The sequence below is a fragment of the Bos grunniens genome, chromosome 2, assembly GCF_055505025.1.
Source record: "Bos grunniens cultivar Pamir isolate PY7600 chromosome 2, Bosgru_T2T1.0, whole genome shotgun sequence".
Taxonomy (NCBI): Eukaryota; Metazoa; Chordata; class Mammalia; order Artiodactyla; family Bovidae; genus Bos; species Bos grunniens.
In genome coordinates this window covers 117,344,325-117,362,855 of record NC_141166.1, presented here as the reverse complement: position 1 = coordinate 117,362,855, position 18,531 = coordinate 117,344,325, and positions in this window count along the sequence as shown.

Genomic DNA, 18,531 nt, shown 5'->3' with positions numbered 1-18,531 from the left:
ACACAGATCAGATCAGATCAGTCGCTCAGTCATGTCCGACTCTTTGCGACCCCATGAATCACAGCACGCCAGGCCTCCCTGTCTATCACCAACTCCCGGAGTGCACTCAGACTCACATCCATCGAGTCAGTGATGCCATCCAGCCATCTCATCCTCTGTCATCCCCTTCTCCTCCTGCCCTCAATCCCTCCCAGCATCAGAGTCTTTTCCAATGAGTCAACTCTTCGCATGAGGTGGCCAAAGTACTGGAGTTTCAGCTTTAGCATCATTCCTTCCAAAGAAATCCCAGGGCTGTGACTGTGTGGATCACAATAAACTGTGGAAAATTCTGAAAGACATGGGAATACCAGAAGACCTGATCTGCCTCTTGAGAAATGTGTATGCAGGTCAGGAAGCAACAGTTAGAACTGGACATGGAACAACAGACTGGTTCCAAATAGGAAAAGGAGTTCGTCAAGGCTGTATATTGTCACCCTATTTATTTAACTTCTATGCAGAGTACATCATGAGAAACGCTGGACTGGAAGAAACACAAGCTGGAGTCAAGATTGCTGGGAGAAATATCAATAACCTCAGATATGCAGATGATACTACCCTTATGGCAGAAAGTGAAGAGGAACTAAAAAGCCTCTTGATGAAAGTGAAAGTGGAGAGTGGTCTTGTCCAAAAGAGATCAGGTTTTTCTATGCAATATAATTTAGGCAAGATTTTAAATCGAAGCACAAGAGCCTGTGGTGCCTTTGCCTCAGTTTAGTCCCTCAGTCGAGTCCAACTCTTTGCGACCCCATGAATCGCAGCACACCAGGCCTCCCTGTCCATCACGAACTCTTGGAGTGCACTCAAACTCATGTCCATCGAGTCAGTGATGCCATCCAGCCATCTCATCCTCTGTCATCCCCTTCTCCTCCTGCCCCCAATTCCTCCCAGCATCAGGGTCTTTTCCAAAGAGTCAGTACTTCACATGAGGTGGCCAAAGTATTGGAGTTTCAGCTTCAGCATCAGTCCTTCCAATGAACACCCAGGACCGATCTCCTTTACGATGGACAAGTTGGATCTCCATGCAGTCCAAGGGACTCTCAAGAGTCTTCTCCAACACCGTAGTTCAAAAGTATCAATTGTTCGGCTCTCAGCTTTCTTCACAGTCCAACTCTCACATCCATACATGACCACTGGAAAAACCATAGCCTTGACTAGATGGATCTTTGTTGGCAAAGTAATGTCTCTGCTTTTGAATATGCTGTCTAGGTTGGTCATAACTTTCCTTCCAAGGAGTAAGCGTCTTTTAATTTCATGGCTGCAGTCACCATCTGCAGTGATTTTGGAGCCCCCGAAGATAAAGTCTGACACTGTTTCCCCATCTATTTCCCAAGAAATGATGGGACCAGATGCCATGATCTTCGTTTTCTGAATATTGAGCTTTAAGCCAACTTTTTCACTCTCCTCTTTCATTTTCATCAAGAGGCTCTTTAGTTCCTCTTCACTTTCTGCCATTAGGGTGGTGTCATCTGCATATCTGAGGTTATTGATATTTCTCCCCGCAATCTTGATTTCAGCTTGTGCTTCTTCCAGCCCACCATTTCTCATGATGTACTCTGCATAAAAGTTAAATAAGCAGGGTGACAATATACAGCCTTGACGTACTCCTTTTCCTATTTGGACCCCATCTGTTGTTCCATATCTAGTTCTAACTGTTGCTTCCTGACCTGCATACAAATTTCTCAAGAGGCAGGTCAGGTGGTCTGGTATTCCCATCTCTTTCAGAATTTTCCACAGTTTATTGTGATCCACACAGTCCAAGGCTTTGGCATAGTCAATAAAGCAGAAATAGATGTTTTTCTGGAACTCTCTTGCTTTTTCCATGATCCAGCAGATGTTGGCAATTTGGTCTCTGGTTCCTCTGCCTTTTCTAAAACCACCTTGAACATCAGGAAGTTCATGGTTCATGTATTGCTGAAGCCTGACTTGGAGAATTTTGAGCATTACTTTACTAGCGTGTGAGATGAGTGCAATTGTGCAGTAATTTGAGCATTCTTTGGCATTGCCTTTCTTTGGGATTGGAATGAAAACTGACCTTTTCCAGTCCTGTGGCCACTGCTGAGTTTTCCAAATTTGCTGGCATATTGAGTGCAACACTTTCACAGCATCATCTTTCAGGATTTGAAATAGCTCAACTGGTATTCCATCACCTCCACTAGCTTTGTTTGTAGTGATGCTTTCTAAGGCCCACTTGACTTCACATTCCAGGATGTCTGGCTCTAGGTCAGTGATCACACCATCGTGATTATCTGGGTTGTGAAGCTCTCTTTTGTACAGTTCTTCTGTGTATTCTTGCCACCTCTTCTTAATATTTTCTGCTTCTGTTAGGTCCATACCATTTCTGTCCTTTATTGAGCCCATCTTTGCATGAAGTGTTCCCTTGGTATCTCTAATTTTCTTGAAGAGATCTCTAGTCTTTCCCATTCTGTTGTTTTCCTCTATTTCTTTGTCTTGATCACTGGGGAAGGCTTTCTTATCTCTCCTTGCTATTCTTTGGAACTCTGCATTCAGATGCTTATATATTTGCTTTTCTCCTTTGCTTTTTGCTTCTCTTCTTTTCACAGCTGTTTGTGAGGCCTCCTCAGACAGCCATTTTGCTTTTTTGCATTTCTTTTCCATGGGGATGGTCTTGATCCCTGTCTCCTGTACAATGTCACAAACCTCATTCCATAGCTCATCAGGCACTCTATCTATCAGATCTAGGCCCTTAAATCTATTTCTCACTTCCACTCTACAATCATAAGGGATTTGATTTAGGTCATACCTGAATGGTCTAGTGGTTTTCCCTACTTTCTTCAATTTCAGTCTGAATTTGGCAATAGGGAGTTCATGATCTGAGCCACAGTCAGCTCCTGGTCTTGTTTTTGCTGACTGTATAGAGCTTCTCCATCTTTGGCTGCAAAGAATATAATCAATCTGATTTCAATGTTGACCATCTGGTGATGTCCATGTGTAGAGTCTTCTCTTGTGTTGTTGGAAGAGGGTGTTTGCTATGACAGTGTGTTCTCTTGGCAAAACTCTATTAGCCTTTGCCCTGCTTCATTCCGTACTCCAAGGCCAAATTTGCCTGTCACTCCAGGAGTTTCTTGACTTCCTACTTTTGCATTTCAGTCCCCTATAATGAAAAGGACATCTTTTTTGGGTGTTAGTTCTAAAAGGTCTTGTAGGTCTTCATAGAACCATTCAACTTCAGCTTCTTCAGCATTACTGGTTGGGGCATAGGCTTGGATTACCATGATATTGAATGGTTTGCCTTGGAAACGAACAGAGATCATTCTGTCATTTTTGAGATTGCATCCATGTACTGCATTTCAGACTCTTGTTGACCATAATGGCTACTCCCATTTCTTCTAAGGGATTCCTGCCCACAGTAGTAGATATAATGGTCATCTGAGTTAAATTCACCCATTCCAGTCCATTTTAGTTCGCTGATTCCTAGAATGTCGATGTTCACTCTTGCCATCTCCTATTTGACCACTTCCAATTTGCCTTGCTTCATGGACCTGACATTCCAGGTTCCTATGCAATATTGCTCTTTACAGCATCGGACCTTGCTTCTATCACCAGTCACATCCATAACTGGGTATTGTTTTTGCTTTGGCTCCATCCCTTCATTCTTTCTGGAGTTATTTCTCCACTGATCTCCAGTAGCATGTTGGGCACCTAACCGACCCGGAGAGTTCCTCTTTCAGTATCCTATCATTTTGCCTTTACATACTGACAGAATGTGGTCCACTGGAGAAAGGAATGGCAAACCACTTCAGTATTCTTGCCTTCAGAACCCCATGAACAGTATGAAAAGGCCTTTGCCTATATCTCCTCAAATATTAACATGTATACAGATCACTTGGTGGGTGGGAGGGGTTGTTAAAATGCTGATTCTGACCTTATGGACCTCGAGGCAGAAGATTCTGCATTTCTAACAGGTTCCCAGGTGCTGTTGATGCTGGTCTGACTTCTGAACTTTATTTCCTGGCTTATATAGACTATTTCTAAATTTCTTCTAACTGTACAATTCCACTATTCAATAATTCCTCTATGCTTGTTGGCTCATTTCTCTTTAGGCTTCTGATTCTCATTGTTATAAGCTGTTGTATTAGATATTGTCGTGTTTGGGAGGGCCAGGTAAAAATTCTTACTTATGGCTGAAAAGTTTTGTTTTTCAATCTTCTGCAATTCTGCCTCAGTCCACAGGGATTTTGGCTAATAATAACATAATTCTGGGCTTGGACCATAAACTACACTTGAGTCAGCAGTGTAAGGCTTTGGTTAGATAAGCAAGTGTGAGCCGAGTGTAACAAAAAGAAAAGGGCAGTAAATCCTACCAGTATAGGCAGTCCTTACATGAATACTTTACTCAAACATCCACAACCAGGAAGAGCTGCAGAGCATGTAAAGAAAGTTTCAAAGAACTGTCATTATGTAGCTTGTGAAGAGAGAACAAAGGATGCCTTAAGAATCATTTTTGAATGACACCTGAAACCAGCAATCCTCTGAAATAAATGGCTTTGCAATACAGTAGAATAGATTTAGGTAGCTCTAAAGCAGAACTTTCTCATGAGAATGATGATCCTAGGTAGTAAGATTGCCAATGATAATTTTTTTTTCCAAAGACTTAAAACCAATCCTAACTACATTGCCCATCAGTTGTAATACTAGCTGATATATTGACTAGGGTTCTGTGCAGATACTGCTGTATGTATTGAATACAAAGAATTAAATATGATCACAAAACTTTCAGGAAGGCTGTCCTAGAACTTCAGGCCAGACCACACAGCAACAGCCTAGAGGTCAGAAAGCTACGAAGACTGCTGCCAGCACCACAGCCACTTCTCACCAGTGGAGGTGGTGGCTATACTGAGGCAGAAAAAGTCTGCTGCTGCTGCTGCTGCTAAGTCGCTTCATTCGTGTCCGACTCTGTGCGACCCTATAGACGGCAGCCCACCAGGCTCCCCCGTCCCTGGGATTCTCCAGGCAAGAACACTGGAGTGGGTTGCCATTTCCTTCTCCAATGCATGAAAGAGTCTAGCCATTGACAATTATTTCTAATACTGCATGAACATTAACACCTAGGAGGGGAATCTAACAGGTGGGGAAAATGGCATCCATCTTCCTTTTACCTTCCAAATCTCACTTCATGGTGTCTGCTTGGCAAAATCTAGTTTATATTAAACTATAATGTTTTTTAACTGTAAGTTAGTGTTTATTGAAGTATAACATACACATAGAAAAATGCACAAATCACAATCAGTCGGCTTGATGAACTTTCCTAAGTGAACATACCCATGTAATCAGCACCCAGATTGGAAGATGGAAGTTTCTAGCACCTAAAAGTACCTCTTATGTTCTTTTCTAGTCATTGTCCCCCTTGAAGGATGGTTTCTAACATCATAAAACAATTCTGCCTATTTTTGATCTTTTACAGACTGGAATGATATACTATGTACTCTTTTATGACTGGATCTTCTCAGTCAGTATTTTTGTGAGATTTATCCATGTATTGCTGTATGTTATTGCACTGGATGAAGATAACAAAATCTATGTATCCTACTGCAGATGGACATTTGGATTGTGTCCAGTTTGGTTATTACAAATAGTGCTGCTATGAAAATAACATGTATGCATTTCAGCTAGATTTAAAAGAACGGAATTTCTGCACACACCCCGAGGAAACCAGAATTGAAAGAGACACAGGTACCCCAATGTTCATTGCAGCACTATTTACAACAGCTAGGACATGGAAGCAACCTAGATGTCCATGGGCAGATGAATGGATAAGGAAGCTGTGGTACATATACACAATGGAATATTACCCAGCTATAAAAAGGAACATGTTTGAGTCAGCTCTAATGAGGTGGATGAAACTGGAGCCTATTGTACAGAGTGAAATAAGTCAGAAAAAGAAAGACAAATACTGTATATTAATGCATATCTATGGAATTCAGAAAGATGGTAACAACAATCTTACATGTGGAGCAGCAAAGGAGACACAGGTGTAAAGAAAGACTTTTGGACTCAGTGGGAGAAGACAAAGGTGGGGTGATTTGAGAGAACAGCATTGACATGTATACTACCATATGTAAAATAGAAGTCCAGTGCAAGTTCGATGCATGAAGCAGGGCACCCAAAGACAACCAGGGACAACCTAGAGGGCCAGGGTGGAGAGGGAGGTGGGAGCGGGGTTCAGGATGGGGGCGGGGCACGTGTATATCTGTGGCCAATTCGTGCTGGCATATGGCAAAATCTAGCACAATATTGTTGGAGAAGGCACTGGCACCCCACTCCAGTACTCTTGCCTGGAAAATCCCATGGACGGAGGAGCCTGGTGGGCAACAGTCCATGGGGTTGCTAAGAGTCAGGAACGACTGAGCGATTTCACTTTCACTTTTCACTTTCATGCATTAGAGAAGGAAATGGCAGCCCACTCCAGTGTTCTTGCCTGGAGAATCCCAGGGATGGGGGAGCCTGTTGGGCTGCTGTCTATGGGTTCGCACAGAGTCGGACATGACTGAAGCGACTTAGCAGCAGCAGCAGCACAATATTGTAAAGTAATTATCCTCCAATTAAAATAAATACTTTTTTTAAATGAAATTTCTGGGTTATAAGAAATGTATACGCTTAGCTCAAGTAGATATTGCCAGACAATTTTCCAAAGTAATGAATGTGCCGCATCCTTATCAAAATTTATATTTTCCATCTTTTACATTTTAGCCATTCTGTTGAAAGACTAATGCAATATATTGAAATCATATTGTGGTTTTAATTTTTATTTACCTTGATATCTAACAAGTAAAGCATCATTTTTTTATGTTTGTTGGCCACTTGAATATTTTCTTTCATGAAGTGCCTGTCCAACTCTTTCACCCAATTTTCTATTAGCTTATCTGATTTTTCTTGTTCCTTGTGGTTCTTTATTCTGAGTATGTGGAAAAGGAGATGGCAACCTATTCCAGTATTCTTACCTGGAAAATCCCATAACCTGAAGGGCTAGAGTCCATGGGGTCACAAGAGTCAGACATGACTTAGTAACGAAACCACAACCGCCACCATTCTGAATATGAGTCTTTTGTTGTTGTTATTGTTGAGTTGGTAAGTCTTGTCCGACACTTTTGTGACCCTATGGATTGTAGCCCACCAAGACTGCTCTGTCCATGGGGTTTTCCAGGCAAGAATACTGGCATGGATTGCCATTTCCTTCTCCGGGGCATGTTCCCAACCAAGGGATCAAACCTGTGTTCCCTGCATTGGCAGGCTAATTCTTTACCACTGTTTGTTTAGTATATGTATCAGGAACACCTTTTGCCTCTCTGTGGCTTGTTTTTTTTCATTCCTTTAATAATGTCATCTGATGAAGATGTTCATAATTTTGATGTAATTCAGTTTATCAGAGATTTTCCTTTATGGTCCATTTATTTTGTGAGCATCCGGTTTAAGACTGCTGACTCCAAGGTCATAAATGTTTTCTCCTATGTCTTCTTGTGAAAGCTTGCTTTACTGTTGACATCGTAATTGATAATTCATCTGATATTGATTTTTGTTCATGATGAAAAGTAGGAAATATAGTTTTGAGCCTTCCAATTCCTATAATACTGTGCGGGGTTGGGGGGGTGAGATATCTATAGAAGTTAGTGAAAATGAAGCTGATTGCCAAGAGACCATATCTAATCCTGTTAACCTAGACAAGTTTTTACACTGTAAAACATGGAGCGCCAAACTGAATTTTCCTGAACCTCTTTTTTCAGTATGATTTTCTGTGATAGCGATTTTCCAGATTCCACACCTCCCTAATGGCCACAGTCCATCTTGGGCAGTTGCTTTGCTCTTCTCCTTACCTTGCCTCTTGGAAGGTCATCATTATTGCAAGAGCACTGTGTTCTTTTTCAAAACTTACAGCAAGAATTGATCTGCTTTCAAGCAAGTGAAAAGAAATCCAAGGTTAGGCTTGGTGAGTAAATGTGAATGTTAGAATACTTTGAAAGATTTGTAGTTTTGTTACTCAATCTAAGAAAGTGCAGTTAAGTATGAGACATTGTTCTAAAAGGCTTGAGGGCCTGGAAACAATGTCAGGGTCCATCAGTGGATGAATGGATAAAGAAATTGTGAGACATGTAATACTCCACTATATACATTCAGCCATAAAAAAGAAGAAACCTTGCCATTTTCAATAACATGGATGGACCTGGAAGGCGCTGTGCTGAGTGATATATGTGAGAGAGAGACACAAGTGTATGATCTCACTTGTATATAGAATCTTTAAAAAAAAAAAAAAAACATAGCAAAAGAAATCAAATATGTGGTTTTCAGAGTGGGTTGTGCTGGGGGAGGAGAAATTTAGTAAAGTAGTCAAAAAGAACCAACTTTCAGTTATAAGATAAATAAGTACTTGGGATGTAATATACAACATGATGGTTACAGTTGACATTGCTCTATGATATATAGGACAATCGTTAATAAGAGTAAATCCCAAGAGTTCTCATTAAAAGGAAAAAAATTTTTTTTCTTTTTCCTTTGATTGTATCTATGTGCGATGATGCATGCTGACTAAACATATTGCAGTGATCATGTCATAACATATGTAAGTCAAACTGTCATGCTAAACACCTTAAACTTGTGCAGATGTATGTCATTACATCTCAGTAAAACTAGAAAAAATAAATAAAAGGCTTGAGGAAAAAGTGAGTTCTCCTAAGTGGGGTTCATCACCCTTTCTCTCCCCACTTACAGGAACCACCCCTGGCATTTTTTTCTTCAGGTGGAACAACTGATGTCTCAATCTGTTGTAAGGTACTATACAAAGGAAGTTTTGAAACAAGCTCCCTACAACCAGACTTCTCCCCATTAGATCCTGCTCAAGAAAGTACAGGGTGATCCTTGGAACAACAAAATGTATCTGGAGCAAAATATATGAACAGCCATTGTTGTGTTTGATGGCTTTTTCCTCTCCCAGAAGTAGCATACATTGACTCTACTACTGAACCCTGAAGGGCCCACCTCCACCCACAGTCTCTCAGGGTTCGGTGGGTCTTAAGTTGCGATTTCCCAGTGTTCACTCAGGCTTCCACAGGGATTCGGATAAGGATGGAATCTTTGGGAAACTGAAATGCAGTTTTAGACTCAATATAGTTTTGATAGATTTTGTAGATGAACCTGATACCTAATCACTAAATGAAAGGTTTTATGGGAAAATATGTACATGTCCCCAAAAAACAATTTTGGAAACTAATCTGGCTACACTCCTTGATTATTAACCATGTTGCATTCTTTGCATTTCTTGGGTACTCTAACTTGTAATCCTGACTATTTTAAGTGGAACTTCTCGTGTTTGTTTTCTGTTCTTTACTCTTTGAGGTAGATGTCTCTGTTTTGATGCCAGTTCTCAACTTGAGCAAATTAGTGCCTCTGGAAAACAGATCTGTCTGATAGGGATCGTTTAAGACTTTACAGCAGTGTTTTGCAAAGTTTTAATTACCTTTATTTATCTGGAATCTCCTGAAAATTAATCCCAAATTAGCTGAATGTGAGATGACCTACCATGAAAGCTAGTTTTACTAGTACATTTCCTCCTAGATTTCTATGACCATGATTTTAGTCCTAGAGAAAAGTAAATTGGCACCGTTTTCTCCGTCTCATCATGAAGTCATGGTACAGGAGCCTGATCAAACGGTCCAAGGTTCCTGATAGAGAAAGCAGAATGTCAGGGCTTCATAATAAAAAGCATAAAATCCCTAATGCAGAGAGTGATCTCATTGCTTAGTCCTTAGATCAGGAGCAGTTTCAATAGGATGAAATCCCTGGGCATAACACCTGCAAAGAATGAGAGAGGACTGGCATGGGTGATAACCCCAAGCTTTATCTTGAGCCATTTTTAAAATTCCATCCATCTCAATTTTGTTATTTGTGACATGGGGCCTTAAAAACTGTTTAACAGGAGAATTATGAGATCATATCAGATGTGTGAAAGTGCTTTGTGTTTAAAGTAATATATGCCATGAGAGATTTTGAAAATTCATTTTTATATTTCCTTTTTTAACCTAGAAAGTGCCCTGACCAGTCATAATGACCACATTACACATTTTAAAATCATTGCTGGACTTTGGTGGTATGATAATAGCAATAGGAAGCAAACAGGAAGAGAAGTGTGGATAGGTAGTGAGGTATATTTGTGTGTGCATGACCACATGCTGAGTTTTCTTCATGTTCCAAAAAGTTCCATGAAAGCCATCTAGTGTTCAAATCGAAAGGAACACAAGTCAGCTAGGAAATCTACCCAAATGTCAGAGTATCCACCTTAATCTTACTGACAAAGTAACTGTCCGTCGCAAGTACCTGTCATTACTTTTCAAAAAATAATAACCATTTTTATTGATAATAGTTTCAAAGACGTGGGAAGATTTTTTACTTTGTTACATTGGTTAAGATTTTTAAGGTTACCTCTTAAGATATTAATAATAGCTTATCTTAAGATGGCTCTGTTTAAGGGAGCCAATCTAGAAGCAAGAATGATCTAGGACAGATGCTTTTTTCTAATTCCACTCCAATGTATCCCTTAGGCTGGATTCCACCTCTTAAAAAAAAAAAAAAAAAGGCAGGGATGTGTATGGACTCAGTAAGGGTGGAGAAAGGAAAGCTGATAGTGACTCACTCCAGTTTATAGGAGGGGATTATGCTTCCACCTCCATAAGTCTGATGCTGGGAACTCCCATGTAGGAAGATGAGGCAGATCTTGACATGAAAGCAGTTTGAAGTAGTGTCCCACCCTAGAAAACAAGCTAAATTCATTGTTAATTCCTAGACTACACAGTTAAAAATGTAAGAACAGCAAGTGTCCCATACACTCAAAAATCCACATATCTTTTGGTGAACAATTTCAATTTTAGAATTCTACCCTTAGGAAGTAATTAAGCCTATATGCAAAGATGGAGTTCCTGGGCAGATCATCCAAGCTATGTTCACCATACAGAAATAGTAGAAGCAACCTAAGCAGCCAACAATGAGTTTAGTTAAATAAATACCTCCATATAAAGTGTCCTATTTATATTTAAAGTAATGTCATAGATAAATATTTATTCATATGATAAGATTCTAAAGTGTATTAAGGACAAACAAAGGTGACCAACCAACAGATTCCAATTTTGTAAAATGAATACATGTGTGAAAGTAAGGGTGGTTTTAAAAGCCCTTCTTCTTGGAGAAGGCAATGGCACCCCACTCCAGTACTCTTGCCTGGAAAATCCCATGGACGGAGGGGCCTGGTAGGCTGCAGTCCATGGGGTCTCGAAGAGTCAGACACGACTGAGCACCTTCACTTTCACTTTCATGCATTGGAGAAGGAAATGGCAACCCACTCCAGTGTTCTTGCCTGGAGAATCCCAGGGACGGGGGAGCCCGTCCACACAGACTCTGTACGTATAGACTCTGTACGTGTCCATACAGAGTCAGACACGACTAAAACAACTTAGCAGCAGCAGCAGCAGCAAAGGGCTTCTGACTCAAAATGGTGGACCGAACACATGTATTTGATCTCCTCTTGCTTTCCACATCCCACTAAAATGATTTTAAACCAGACAGACTCACAAAAGACAGTGTGTAAATGTACAAAAAGAAACGCCCCCTGCTCTCACCCTCCGCCCAACTCTGGGTCTTGCCTACCTCTCTTCAAGTGGAAAGAAAGCTGAGGAATAAGACAAGAGAATGGAAAGAGAAGATTTTTACTTTTTATTTTATATTTTCTGTACTACTTGAATTTTTAAATTAGTATGTATGTATTTTTGTACCTTTAGAAGGGCTGAGATGGCCCACACTCTGTCTGCAGAGTGTGTTTCTAAATCAACCCACTTCCAAAGTGTTGTGCACTTCTTACCTAAAAAAATTAATTAAAAAAATAAAAGTTATTGCAGGATAGGTACAAATGTATTAATAAGTAGCATCACAGCATTTCGCATTTAGCTTCAAGAGGATTCGCCTAAATTTGCTAAAGGAAGAAGGCAAAAGAGGAAGAAGAAAGGAAAGAGGGAAAGGGAAGGAGAGGAGCGCCTTCGGAGGGTGGTGGTGAGCAAGAGAGGGTGTTTTAAGTGATGTGATGATTTCTGCCTGACCTGCCTTTAACTGAGCTTGAACTTAACCTGAGGTTAATCCAAAAGAGATAATTTTGATGTAAATTGGATACATTTCTGGTCCCAGGTACTTTTCATATTTGTAGTATCTGGCCACAGTGAATATTATTCTAGTGTTGATAGATCCTCTTGTTTTTATTTGCTTTTTGAGACTTAAATAACATGGCTTATTAACACAACAGCTTCATAAGGGATCAACTGAGGAAGCAATATTCTATTCTGGCACTGAGTAATCAAAGGTATTTTCAAGGATAATTCTCATATCTCCCTAGATTTAGAAGTTAATTCCCCAAACTAGGGAAAGACGGTGCAGAAATTAGTAATCAGTGAGTGGTGGTATTAAGGTATTTTTTATTCTCTTCCCTGCTCTCTTTAGTCAGATTTTCTATTTGAAATATGAGGAATTGTTCCTTTTGTAATAAGAAAAATATATTTAAAAAAAATTTTTAACAGAATGTGTGGCTCTCACTCCACCTTCACCTGGCCGGTGGGCCCCCAGTGGCTCCTGTCTTTTACAAAGGCAACCAGATTTCATGACTCTCCTTAGACCCATCTCATTTCCTCCTGCTGCCCCAAATGGAGCACTTTTGAGTAATAAGATGCCATGGCATCATAAGTTTTCACCTTACCAAAATCACTCAATCCCAGTCTGTGTCAAATGCTATTCATAACCAGCAGTTCGGTTGTTTTTCTTTTGTAAAGTGCTTCATGAAATTTTAAGAAACTCAAATATATATTCATCAGTAAAAAAAAAAAATTCAGAATTTGAAATACACTTAGAAAATGCCATTTGTAGAAGGAACATTAAATAGTTTACCACTTTATTATTTAAGTTAAAATGCCATCCAAGAAACTTCAGGTAGCGTAAAAAAGGAACTCACATGCTGATGATTAATCTGTGTTTCTGCCTGCAAACATTGAGCAATCAAGTTTGGGCTGTCCCCGGAGAACAACTTCGCAATCCTGAGAGGATAATCAAGCGTTTATCTCAGAGGCCTATGGAGTGACCAAATCCTTTGGTTACTTAAAAGGCAGAGAATAAGAAGCAGCTGAGAGCTTCCTGCTCTCCTGGAAGGGCTAGCCTTGTGGAAATGTGCCCTAAACTGGTAGCCTGGCCAGGTTGCATTTAATGGTTCTCATGTGTGGGAAGTGAGATTTCACAAGACTGTGGGTTATCTATGGAGGATAGATGCTTGAATAGATACCTAATTACAGGTTAGCAGTTCAGGGTTAATACCTTACTGTATCATGCAGAACAATAGTTGACTCCTTTATGTTAATCTCCTGGGCTCCTTTAGTTTTATAGGTTTAAAATAGGAATCATACTCTGTTTAATCTGCAAATTCAATGATAGGTGCTCTTTGGGTGTACAGTGCTGGGTCCTAAGGTATAAGAATAAGATTTCAAACATGTATTAAGAAAGAAAAAAAAATAAAACACACCCTATCTACGGCAGAATTGTTGGGCTGTTGAGTGTGGGAAATGGCAGAGAAGCAGTTCCTGATGAGCCCAGTGGGAAGCTGGAGACGTCTTTATGTTCCCCTTCAGCATTTTGTAACTTGTTTACTTGTTAAATTAATACCTTGGCAATGAGAATTGCATTTTTTGTGCCTTAGATCCATCTCTAAGAAAATGCACACCTGGAAGCTGTCAACAAAAATAGGCTGGCCAAGTTAGATGAGCCCACTGACAGGGTTGGCACAGATCAGATTTAATCCCTTTCTCAGGGCTTTGAAGCCAAGGACACAGGAGAGTAGCTGTCAGGAGTTTTCAGGTGAATCCCATTCCACCTGACCATCCATCCGAGGCCTGCACCACAGCCTCCTCCCCTGCCATCTGACCAGCAGGTCTGCTGAGGTGCTTCACAGATGGCGAAGACATATTTTCTGCTCTTTCTTCTTTTTAATTCCCCCTTCCTTCCCTACTGCCAAGATGGGGACTGAATGGGTGGTGGTTTAATCACCAAGTCGTGTCCAACTCTTGTAATCCCATCGGCTGTAGCCCACTAGGCTCTTCTGTCCATAGGCTTTTCCAGGCAAGAATACTGGAGTGGGTTGCCATTTCCTTCTCCAGGGGATCTTCCCGACCCAGGAATTGAACCCGGATCTCCTGAAGTGCAGGCAGATTCTTTACCGACTGAGCAACCAGGGAAGCACGCAGCGAGTGAATGGAGGATACCAAACTGATCTGGACAGCATAAACTTTGGCCTCTGTGGTGAAGAAATGGTACCCTAGCCTACCAGTCTAACCATGGTATCCAATTTTAAGCTCTAAGTATCTATTATTAAAACAAGTGTGCTAAGTTGCTTCAGTCATGTCCAACTCTTCACAACCCTATGGACTGTAACCTGCCAACAAGAACAGTAATGAAAATACCAACCATCTTGTGAGAGCAAGATCAAATGAGGTAATAAATATAAAAGCATGTTGCCAACTGTAAACTATTTAAAACAAATAAATCATGTTAACAATTATTGTAGTGGTTCTCTTCAAAGGGAAGCAGCCAAGACCTTGAGTGGGTGGAAAAGTCACTCCATCTCCCACCTCTTGCTTCTTCTCCCTGGCCCGACACTCACTGCCTTCTATCAGACCCAGATCTCCCTCTCCCTTTTCCTCACGCCAGATTTCCTCACACCCTCCAGCTCCAGTGGACACTTCTCAACTAGCTGCTGATCTCAATATCAGATTATAGAAATTCACAAAAAGGCATAAATGAGGACTAATTCTTCTAGAATATACTTACATGTTAAAAGAGTTTAGTAATCAGAAGAATTTTATCTTGATGGAATGATTTGTAGAGAAAAAAGGGAAACTGATTTTGTAATGTAGTTTAGGTTTATTTTTTCAGATTTTAAATTAATACATGTGATAATTGGCAGAAATATATTCATATTTTCACCAAAAAATATGCACAAAAATAGTCATGACAACACTATTTCTAATAGCCCCAAACCAGAAACAACCTGAAAGCCCATAGATAAATTGTAATCTATTCATAAAATGGAGCTACACAGCAGTGAGAACGAAGGAACCAAAACTTTATGCAATGACAGGGATGAATCTTATGAACATGGTGATGTGTAAAGGAAGCCAGGCACAAATGAGTACACACCATGTGATTTTTATCTACATAAAGTTAAATAGGGAATTCCCTGGCAGTCCAGTGGTTAGGACTCAGCGCTCTCACTTCTGGGGTCCCAGGTTCCCTGGTCAGGGAAATAAGATCCAACAAGCCACATGGTGTAGCCAAAAGTTGAACAGACAAAATGAATCTCTGATGTTATAAGTCAGGTCTGTTTTGGTGGGGCCTAGTGACTAGGAGGGAGGCACAAGAGCAACTTCTGGGCTAATAATAGTATTCCATCTCTTGATCTGAAGACTGGTTACATAGGTATATTGATTTTGTGAGAATTAGTTGAGCTATAAATTTATGTATGTATGCATGCATAGTTAATTAAAACATACATGTTTAAATTTTGTATGCATGCATAATGTACTTAAATTTAAAGTTTACCAAAAATTTGGCAACACATGTTAATTTCAAAAATATCTAGACTACAGGAAATATATAGTGTTAGAGGATAGCTTTCAAAAAAGGTAAAATTGTGACTTATGTAAATATCGAATTAACACACAGTAAAGATTTTATTTAACTCATTGGTGAGGAAACAGTAAGATACTATAGATAGTTCAAATGAACTTGATTTACAGAGATTTTTTTAAATTAATTTATTTATTTTAATTGGAGGCTAATTACTTTACAATATTGTGGTGGTTTTTGCCATACATTGACATGAATCAGCCATGGGTGTACATGTGTTCCCCATCCTGAACTCCCCTCCCACCTCCCTCCCCACCCCATCCCTCAGGGTCATCCCAGTGCACCAGGCCTGAGCACCCTGTCTCATGCATTGAACCTGGACTAGCGATCTATTTCACATATGATAATATACATGTTTCAATGCTATTCTTTCAAATCATCCCACCCTCCCCTTCTCCCACAGAGTCCAAGAGTCTGTTCTTTACATCTGTATCTCTTTTGCTGTCTTGCATATTGGGTCATCGTTACCATCTTTCTAAATTCCGTATGTATATACATTAATATACTGTATTGGTGTTTTTCTTTCTGACTTACTTCACTGTATATAACAGGCTCCAGTTTCAACCACCTCATTAGAACTGATACAAATGCATTCTTTTTAATGGCTGAATAATATTCCATTGTGTGTATGTATCATAGCTTTCTTATCCATTTGTCTGCTGATGGACACAGAGATTTATATGGGCTTCCCAGGTGGCGCTAGTGGTGAAGAATCTGCTTGCCAATGCAGGAGACACATGAGACAGGGGTTTGGTCCATGAGTCAGGAAGATCCCCTGAAGTAGAAAATGGTGACACACGCCAGTATTCTTGCTTGGAAAATACCATGGACAAAGAAGCCTGGAGGCTACACCCCATGGGGGTCACAAAGAGTCAGACACAACTGAGCGACTGAACACACACATATTATCTACCAGCAAAATTTATTTACATTGTATTAATAGGAATCATTTATATAGCTATGGATAGGAAACATTTGCATGTTACATGTTAACCCTCTTTCTCTACTGAATTGGAAAATAGTCTAGTCAAAGACAATAAAAGCAGAAGTAACCAGAATCAATGAGCTAAATTTCATCCGCTAAATTTCAAAGACTTTCTTACTCTAGAGTAAAATCAAAACAACTTGTAATCTTTCTAGTCAGGGATAACCTTCATACACAAATTTTGTGCCATATTTTTTAATATTGTATGAGAATTATCTTAAATCTGTAGCAAAACTTGACTGCTTCCATGTTGAGTATAGATTTCCCTTTGTACCAGAAAGCATTGCTCACATTCCTGATTATTTCCTTAGCATACTTTCTTAGACAAAATACTAGATCAAAAGATATAGCCATTTTAAGACTCTTTATACATATTGCCAAGTGCTATAGGAATACTCTGAAGCACATAGCTGGGTAGGGAAAGGGAGAAAGGAAAAACCTTTCCAGATTACCTGCCCACAGACTTCAGGGGTAAAATGTATGTTTGCAGTTTTGCAAGTACCCACCGTCTGCCTTTTTTTTTTTTTTTTTTTTGCTTTTGGACTTCACCAGGGTTGAGCAAAAACTCAGTCATCGACTGAGGAAAAAGCGTGGGTTGGTACAGCAAACCACAAAAATCTCCAGTTTAAATGCAAATCCAAGATTACAAGAGATCTCCCTACACTGATGGCTTCATCTGTATTAGGTTATAAATCCCTTGAGGGAGTTTCCAGAACTCAAACCCCACTTCCTCCATATGACTTCCTGTGTTCACATGTGTTTTCTGATCTGTTTTGCCAGTCAGGATTTAAAATATTCTCGAAGCTACATGTATCTAACCATGAGTACTAAATTATTCAATTATTCAATAGTGTTTATCAATGTCCTTCTAATTGATGTGGTAGTTCTGAGGTAAGTAGTAAGCAAAATAGACTTATTCCTGCCCTGTGAGTACCCAAAATATGTTTGTGCTATGCTGTGCTAAGTCGCTTCAGATATGTCCAACTCTTTGCAACCTTATGGATTGTAGCCCTCCAGACTCCTCTATCCATGGTATTCTCCAGACAAGAATACTGGAGTAGGTTGCCATGCCCTTCTCCCCAGGATCTTCCTGACCCAGGGATCGAATCCATGTCTGTTACATCTCCTGCATTGGAAGGCAGGTTCTTTACTACTATTGCCACAGCCAGTATGTAATAAGTAAAATATAACCACATACATGGAATGAACATCATGCATTCTCAGTTCAGTTGCTCAGTTGTTTCCGACTCTTTGTGACCCCATGGACTGCAGTATGCCAGGCTTCCCTGTCCACCACCAACTCCCAGAGTTTACTTAAACTCATGTCCACTGAGTCGGTGATGCCATCCAACCATCTCATCCTCTGTTGTCCCCTTCTCCTCCTGCCTTCAGTCTTTCCCAGCATCAGGGTCTTTTCAAAGGAGTCAGTTCTTCACATCAAGTGGCCAAAGCTGAGTTTCAGCTTCAGCATCAGTCCTTCCAATGAATATTCAGGACTGGTTTCCTTTAGGATGGACTGTTTTGATCTCCTTGCTGTCCAAGGAACTCTCAAGAGTCTTCTCTAACACCACAGTTCAAAAGCATCAATTCTTTCTTTATAGTCCAACTCTCACATCCATACATGACCACTGGAAAAACCATAGCTTTGACTAGATGGACCTTTGTTGGCAAAGTAATGTCTCTGCTTTTTAATATTCTGTCTAGGTTGGTCATAACTTTTCTTCCAAGGAGTAAGCGTCTTATAATTTCATGGCTACAGTCATCTGCAGAGATTTTGGAGCTCCCCAAAATAAAGT